Source organism: Cupressus sempervirens, chromosome 2, assembly GCF_028749045.1.
Source record: "Cupressus sempervirens isolate cs-2001-9-10 chromosome 2, ASM2874904v1, whole genome shotgun sequence".
Classification (NCBI taxonomy): Eukaryota; Viridiplantae; Streptophyta; class Pinopsida; order Cupressales; family Cupressaceae; genus Cupressus; species Cupressus sempervirens.
This window is the reverse complement of record NC_143119.1, coordinates 80,012,100-80,020,141: the sequence shown is the minus strand read 5'-3', so window position 1 is coordinate 80,020,141 and position 8,042 is coordinate 80,012,100. Positions and strand designations below refer to the sequence as shown.

General features: G+C 34.8%; 1 pseudogene; it reads right to left on the bottom strand.

The window, feature by feature from the left end:
* Positions 1 to 6,092: 6,092 nt before the first annotated feature.
* Positions 6,093 to 7,393, bottom strand: LOC149571135 (cell division cycle 20.2, cofactor of APC complex pseudogene; annotated as a pseudogene).
* Positions 7,394 to 8,042: the final 649 nt, after the last annotated feature.

Genomic DNA, 8,042 nt, shown 5'->3' with positions numbered 1-8,042 from the left:
TCTGAGCTGACAAAGTGGTTACCTTGAATTTTGTGAACTAGTTGGAGGATAAGGATGATGAGCTAGTGGCACAAAATTTTATGTAAACCATTTTTAGGAAAATTCAAAAGGATTATTCAAGGAGTTTCAAGAGGAAGAATGGAAATTCTATGTAATGAATCCTACCTAATCCATACGAATTGAAATTAAAGAATGGAAGAATCGAGTGGGAAAAGAACTGCAAGACTTCTATTTAAGGAGTCACTAATGCTATTGATGATTTTGCTGCCAAAGAGCCAAATTGCAAAGTGGTTAGAAGGGTGTCTAAGAGAAGATATCTAGAAGAAGGAAGAGCATAGAGGCTTTGCTTCTACAAGCAGTCAAGAAGAGATGATTTCATTGGTACATTGAGCATGGAGACTCAAGGAGACTAAGCTTGAAAGGAGGACAAGCTGTTAGAGTTGTAGAGATTGAAGGCCAAGCAATGGTATGAGCTAAGAAGTGATTTGAGATTTGCAAGTTAAGTTGTATGTTGTAGTCAGGTCAAAGATTTTCTAATACTCTCTAGCAATTGTATCAGATATGAAAATCCTATGGACTTAGGTTGGTTTAATAGCCATTTGTAATTCCTTTAACAGGGTGGCATTCCAAGTGAATGTTCTACAGTCCTCTAACTAGGCCCAGTTCTAATAGGGTGGTTAAATCCTCTAACAAGGTCACATTTAACAGTGTGTTGTAAGCCTTTAATAGGGCAAGCCTTTCACAAAGCATCACTTCAGAAGAGTGGAAATTGAGTAGCATGTTACTGGTGGTTTTTCCCAAATTGGGTTTCCACGTAAATCATTGTGTTATGTGTTGATTTCTTATGTGTTATGTTTGCATGTTGATTTACAGTAACTTATTGGTTAGAAAAGTTAAAAGCTTGGGTGAATGAATGGTTGAATGGGCTCACTATACTTAGTGAAAAGTTTGAATAGGGTATTTGGACCTTAAATAACTGATTCCCCCCCCCCCCAAGTTATTCTAAAGCATTTCTAACAATTGGTAGCCATGGAGTGCATCAAAAATTTGACACAATTCTACCAATGTTGTTTTTTGACGTTTAAGTATCAAACTTTTGGCATCCTACATCAAAAAATAGGTCCAAATTTACTAGTGTCAACACATGAAGGAACACTCAGTCAACATAGAACAACTCAATTAACCCTAAAGGAACTCGGTTAGAACTACAACTTGGCAAGCACTATTAGAACTTGGTTAGAACTATAACTCAGCAAGCACTGCTAGAACTTGGTCAAAATTACAACTCAACAAGCACTATAAGAACTTGGTTAACACTAGAGAGCTTGGGTAACATAGGTGGAACCTAGTTAAACTACTAGAATGAAAAAAAGAGAAGGATTATAAGGTAATCCAGGATGCTCTTGCATCACTAGGCCGAGGGGTACTTGGTTGAGTACCCCTTAGTACATCGATGCCAAATGGAACCCACTTGGCCTCAGACAATCCATACTCCACTAAGAGCTACTTAGTTGAGTATCTCTCAACTAAGGCACCTCAGTTCTCCCTAAGTGTGAAAATTTTTCATGCCCTTACCCATAGTTCTATTGTCATACACTTCTCTAGGGTTATATTAATTGCACTTTATCAATGTCTATGAGCACATTAATGATTGTTCCATTCAAGCTACCATATTGTTATTTTTTATTACCTAGTTGCTTTGTTTGTACCAAATTCAATGCATAAGGACACAAGCCTTTCTTCTAGTGAGGTTAATATATGCATAGCATCAATGTGTACATTTCTTCATATCTTCCAAGGTGCACCAAAGATTTGAAATGTTAGTTTCATGTACTGATTGTCCTATTATAATTTTCCCATCTTAATGTGTTATTGAAGAAGAGAAAGAATCAAGAAATGTTTAATTAATGATATGTGTGTCTTTTGTGAAAGTGAAGCATTTCACACATGTTGCATGGGTCAATAGGCATGCAATTTATAAGTTGTTGGTATGTTTTGGTTGATTTTCATATTTTTCTATATGTAAAGACTTGTTAATACTTTTGCACTTGAGATTGATTCAATTACATTTGCAAGTTGATATGCCTTATAGCACTGCCAGCATGTTGGTACTTTTTTTGTTTTTTTCAATGTTATCTTCATTTTTGGTCTTATGTTTTGAATGTCTAGATTTGCTATGAACCTATTTTGTGGGTGTTAAGCCTGTATTTGATAGACAAAAATCTACAACATACTTTCATAACCAAAAAATTGTGACATATTTGATGTCAATATGCTTGAATTGAAATCTTGCTCAAAATGTTATTCCATAAGAGAAAAATTGAAAGTAGCTAGACTATTGTTATCTAGGTGTGATGTCAACTATAGTAACATTAATTTCACTTTTTTTTTCACCCACTCTCTGAATAAATGAGACTATATCCACAATGATTGTCATCAAGAATTTTGATTTTCCTCCAATATCAATTTTAAGAAAAATAATAAAAGCTAGCTAAATTAGCCTCAACCAATCACAAATTTGAAAATAACATCTTATAATTCTATTTAAAATTTAAAAAAAAAAACACTTTACAAACTTTAGATATGACGCATGCTTAATGGAAAAAAGAATAAATGAAAGGTAAAAACAAAATAACTATTGTATACACCTCTTGACATAAATATAATTTTTTAATCAAGGTATTTACCAAATCTAAAAAACTACACAACGAAATTGTCATTAACTCATTTACATATAACAATAAAAATACTCTATATTTATGGGGTGAATGCACAAAGTTGGGTCACAATTCCGCAGAAGTCAAATCCGTGAAATGAGACCTCTTAGAAATAGGCACCCAATTTTAAAAAACGGGCACCCATGTTTGGCTTGGGTTCTCGACCTTAAATTTAAAAAATGGGCACCTGTTATTTTTTAAAATTGGGTACCCGTTTTTTATTTTTAAAAATTGGGTACCCATTTTTTATTTTCAAAAATCGGGTACCCATTTCTCAAAAAATAAAAAATTTAAATTTTTAAGAAACAGGCACCCATTTTTTAAAAATCGGGTACCCATTTCTTAAAAATTCAAATTTTTAAGTTTTCGGTGGATTTTACATGCCGCTTTTAGCTTTTCAAAACGGGTACCCGTTTTTTGAAATTCAAATAAAGGGTGCCCATTTCTTACAACATGAGGTGGGATTTTTTTTTCCTACCTTAGATTTTGGTTTGGGATAGGCTTGGTGAGACCAAGCCTATGCCTTGGCCTCTCAAGATTTGGCTAAGGCATTAAACTGACAAATTCATGCCTTGCCATTAATTTTAGGGGGTCTTCCCGATCAAAATTTTTTATGAAAAACAAACCCATTACAATTCTCATTGTCCTGATTTCAAAAATATAAATTTTATAGAGTTATGATTTTATTTACTATTTTTTTATTATTTTTTAATCAAAGGTGGTACCTAAATGTAAAATAGCAATGTTCACTAAAACTTTAATAACTTTTTTATTATATATTTTTTCTTAAATTAATTTATATGTCATCAATCTACATTCAATTCTTTTGGAGTTTACAAAAAAAAAATTGAAAAAAGTGAAATTTTAATCAAATTATGGTGTCCGTACACGAGAAGTTTTAAAATTTTCTTTTATAGCCAATCAAAAATTAATTTAAAAAAATATATTCATTAAAAAATTCAAGAAAAATATTCTCATCAATCTTTGGTGTGTCAGCTAACTCTATTTAAAAGGATTCACAAAAATTCATTCATTTGTGTCAAATTATGGTGTCCGTACACGAGCGTGGTATGGTCCTGAAATAGGCATTTTGAAAAAGTGATTTTTAAAGATCCATACCAGAAAAATAATCTATCATATGGGTATACAAATAAATTACATATTCAAAAAGAAGATTCCAGGCACTACAATTTTTATTTTTGAAACTTTTTATATGTAATCTCTAAATGGCTCAAATTTTGGCATCAATTGACAAAATATTTCAAAAATAGGAAAAACACTTCCACTTTTTGGCCAAAAGTGAGACCCAACTTCTTGCACTGAACCTATGTGAAGACTCAACTTAGTTCTACATTAATTAAAAAATTTAAAACTAAAATAAATGTATATAATTATTAATGATATAGTATATTGTTTTGATAAAGCCAAAACCATAATGACTTTGACCCATTACATAATAATTAAGTATTGTGATATTGCTATTAGAATTCAAATGTGTAGTTTTTGGGTCAAACTCATTGACCAATGTATCATGAGTAGTAATTCACACATGAATCTATCTCATGAAAATAAATGGAACACTAGTCACTCATTAGATCTAGGTGATGCACATAGAGGTGAAGCATCGGGACTTCTCGGGAAGTCACCCATCCCAGTACTACTCCATCTTGAGTGTGCTTAACTACAGAGTCCCCTCCATGGTTAAACCCACTTTTCTTGCAACCCCATTTGCAAAACCTTCATCAAGTGTTGTACCTATGAACTATTCATTAGAAAGCCCTTTAATCTCATCAATTGATAAGTAGGAGATATTTTTCCACAAAAAGTCAAATTGTGATATTGCCATAAAGATTTAATTGTGTATTTTTTGGGTCAAACTCATTGACCCATGTATCATGACTAGTGATTCACACATGAATATATCTCTCATGAGAATAAATGGAACACTTGGCATTCATTGGATCTAGGTGATGCTCACATAGGTGAAGCACTGGGATTTTCTGGGAGGTCACCCATTCTAGTACTACTCCAACTCGAGTGCGCTTAACTATAGAGCTCCCTCCATGGTTAGACCGACTATGCTTGCAACCTCATTTGCAAAACCTTCACCAAGTGTTGTGCCTATGAACCATTCATTAGAAAGCCCCTTAAGTTCATCAATTGATGTTTTTCCATAGCAAGTCAAATTGTGATATTGCTGTCATGATTTAACTATGTAATTTTTGGGTTAAACTCATTGAGTCATGTATCATGAGTAGTGATTCATACATGAATACAATTTTTTTTCATATGTTTTATTTGTATTGAGTCTATTTGTAGGCCATTTTCCTTCCTCTCTAATATTTTTATCATGTTGTTTTAATTTAACTTCATTTTCTTTGTATGTTGCATATGTATCTAGCTATTTTGATTTGGGGTCTGTTGGTAAACAGATTTGTCACAGTAGAATTTCCCAACGGAGTGTGTGGCAAATCGTTCACAACAGTTGGATAGGCCCTTGATATGCGGCCTTCCTTTGTGTTTAGAGGGGCAGCTCCCTCGTATGATATAATTTTGAAGCTTTTCAAATAGATATAAAGTTAAAATTGAAAGGGGAGAAAGCTCATGACGACGAATGCACCACACGACTTCAAAGCTTTCTCGAACTACTAACTTAAAATTGCTAATAACAATGATCAAAATCTACGCTTGAAAAACTATTACTAGCACAACGCTAATCCACAGATTCATAAACATCTACACCATACCGTGAGAATGCTCACTACAAAGAGAATCAACATTTGAAACAATTTAGATTCGAAAAGAGGGAACTCAAACTGCACATTCCATTATTTTCTTGCACCAAGAAAGCAATAGAGATTTTTCAATTCAGAAATAAAAAGTGTACATACTTTCCAAATTTTATCGCTGGATCAAAATTTCAGCATGGTGTTCCCTTCTTCTAAAGCCCAAAAAGTCCCCCCCTTTACAAAGCCAAAAGGAGCCCTTATATAGACACAGAGGTTAATAACTACCTCCTCTGTGGTTAATAACTACCTCCCAAATACATGATTTGGGTGAGGTTAATTAACCTTAACAAAATTAACCTCAAATAAAAATGACCACTAATTGAAAAGTATAGCTTGGAACACGTCTTCAGATGGTTGAATCATTGACTTGTTGTGTTACTTGATAAGACTCCTTCATGATCATCACCAAGTTGGATATATTGAATATGGAAAAACAAATGATCTTTCGCAACATCAATTTCTCATGCACTGACAGTAGTCTAAATGGTGATGCTACAATCTTGAATGAAGAAGATAAATTGTCGCTTCGCAAGAACATTTGATTTGAAGAAGGTAATTGTTTCTTTCACTTCTGTGCTCTGAGTCCTCATAGAAGATCCAAAGTTGTTCTTGGCTGGAGAATAGGTGGTTTTCTTTCTGGCTCTTTAGTTTTGGTATTCTTTGAGGTATCAAGAGTTCCAAAGACTTTCCAAAGCCTTGGTGTTTCATCTACTCCAGCTAATGCAACAGTAGAACCAATCTGGACTCTATGCGAGATGCGGCACCCTTGAAGTATGGCTAGTGAGCTCTACAACATTTGTGATGGATGATTATTTCCATAAAGCCAATTGATTGTCACGATACCCATGTGCACAAACTGAAGAGTTGGTGTCAATTGTCTTAGGCACGCTCCACTGAGAGTATTCCACAACTTAATTGATCGGTTTGCAAGACTTGCACCAGATGCCAAAAGATTGTGGTGGAAAGTGCATCACGCCGAGGCTGTAACTGCATCATTATATCCCTCCATTCTGTGAAGATGCTGATTTCTACCATTAGAGGATGACACTTTTTTTGTGTCCTAGATATGAAGCAAGTTATTGCTGCCTCCACTCGCAAGTTGCCTGCCAGACAAGGACCACTTTAATCCACACAATTTCTGCTCAGAGCCTCTATATGTCTTTACATTGAAATTATCCATACGGATATCATGAATTATTATTTTAATGTCCTCACTATCAATTGCAAGAACAGTGTCATTTCAGGAAAGCGAGCCTACACGGCCATGATGACTTTTCAATGATCTCAATTGTTGATGATATGTTGAGTCCCAAATTCGTACAGCATAACTAGTCAATCCAGTGGCAATATTTTTCCCATCGGGTGTCTAATTAACACTAGTTATTGGACCAACATCACTATCCACAGTCAATAGCTTAGAGGTAATGCTCTTACTTGTATCCCATAAGTATACTGCATTGTGTTGGAACATTTGGGTCATGAGATTTGTAAAATGTGATGTCTACATTCACTAAACCTCCTCTTTGAAGATTTCACATAACAATATCATCATATTCGTCCAGTGGGCAAGGTACATATTTGCCAGTATTCACATATGATGCAACATTTTGTGGCTCCAACTTTAAAAGGTGATATTCTGCATGACTCCCTAGCTCTACATTCCTGTGACTTCTTCAAAAAGACTCTTGAGAAGGTAATGATGATGAGATTCCATGGGAAAGCCAATCACCGACACATTTACCTCCTCCTCCATATTACAAACTGAAGGCAATGCATTGTGTCAAACAACTCGTATGCGGCGTCACCATTCTTGCTAACTGCCGTGATCTTCAGCATCTGGGGACCATAGGCATGAGAAGTAGCAGTTCTGTGTGCAAGAAACTCCATATTGTGATCCAATTTATACAGCGAAAAAAATCACATGAATTTTCCTCGCATTCCCCATGACATCTATGATTACCTGAACTGTCGTGAACTATAGCACTCTCACATACGGCAGAAACCTAATGTAGTAAGCAACGCCGCTGCCGCCAATTAGAGGATGTAAATAACCTCATAAAACTAATCACAACTCTAACAGGATATCTCCATTCTTAATGTTTGACGGATGCTCATACCCTGTTCTATAGCTCTAATTGGCACAGGCAGTGAGGATGCCAATGTAATCTTTACCAACCGGTACATGGATTATAGAAAATACCGGTAATATCTTTTGAAAACCGCAGACATCCTTTAGTAACTTAATTTTCTTTGCACACGGCTTCATTCTTTGAAATTTCTCCTGGTATGACACCTTTCTCATTTTGCAAATCTCGTCTTCTACAACTCCTTGGGTGTAAAGAAGCTTTTCTTCATCTTCTATCTGGCTATTGCATTATTAGCAATGTTGCATGTATCACCTTACTAGGTTAATAACTACCTTATAGAGGTTAATGAAAACATATTCTTGGTAGCTCTCATTAACCTTTTGAGAGTTTAGGTTAGGAAAAACATGTCTTCGAATGATATCATTAACCTATAGGGGAGGTTAAGAAAA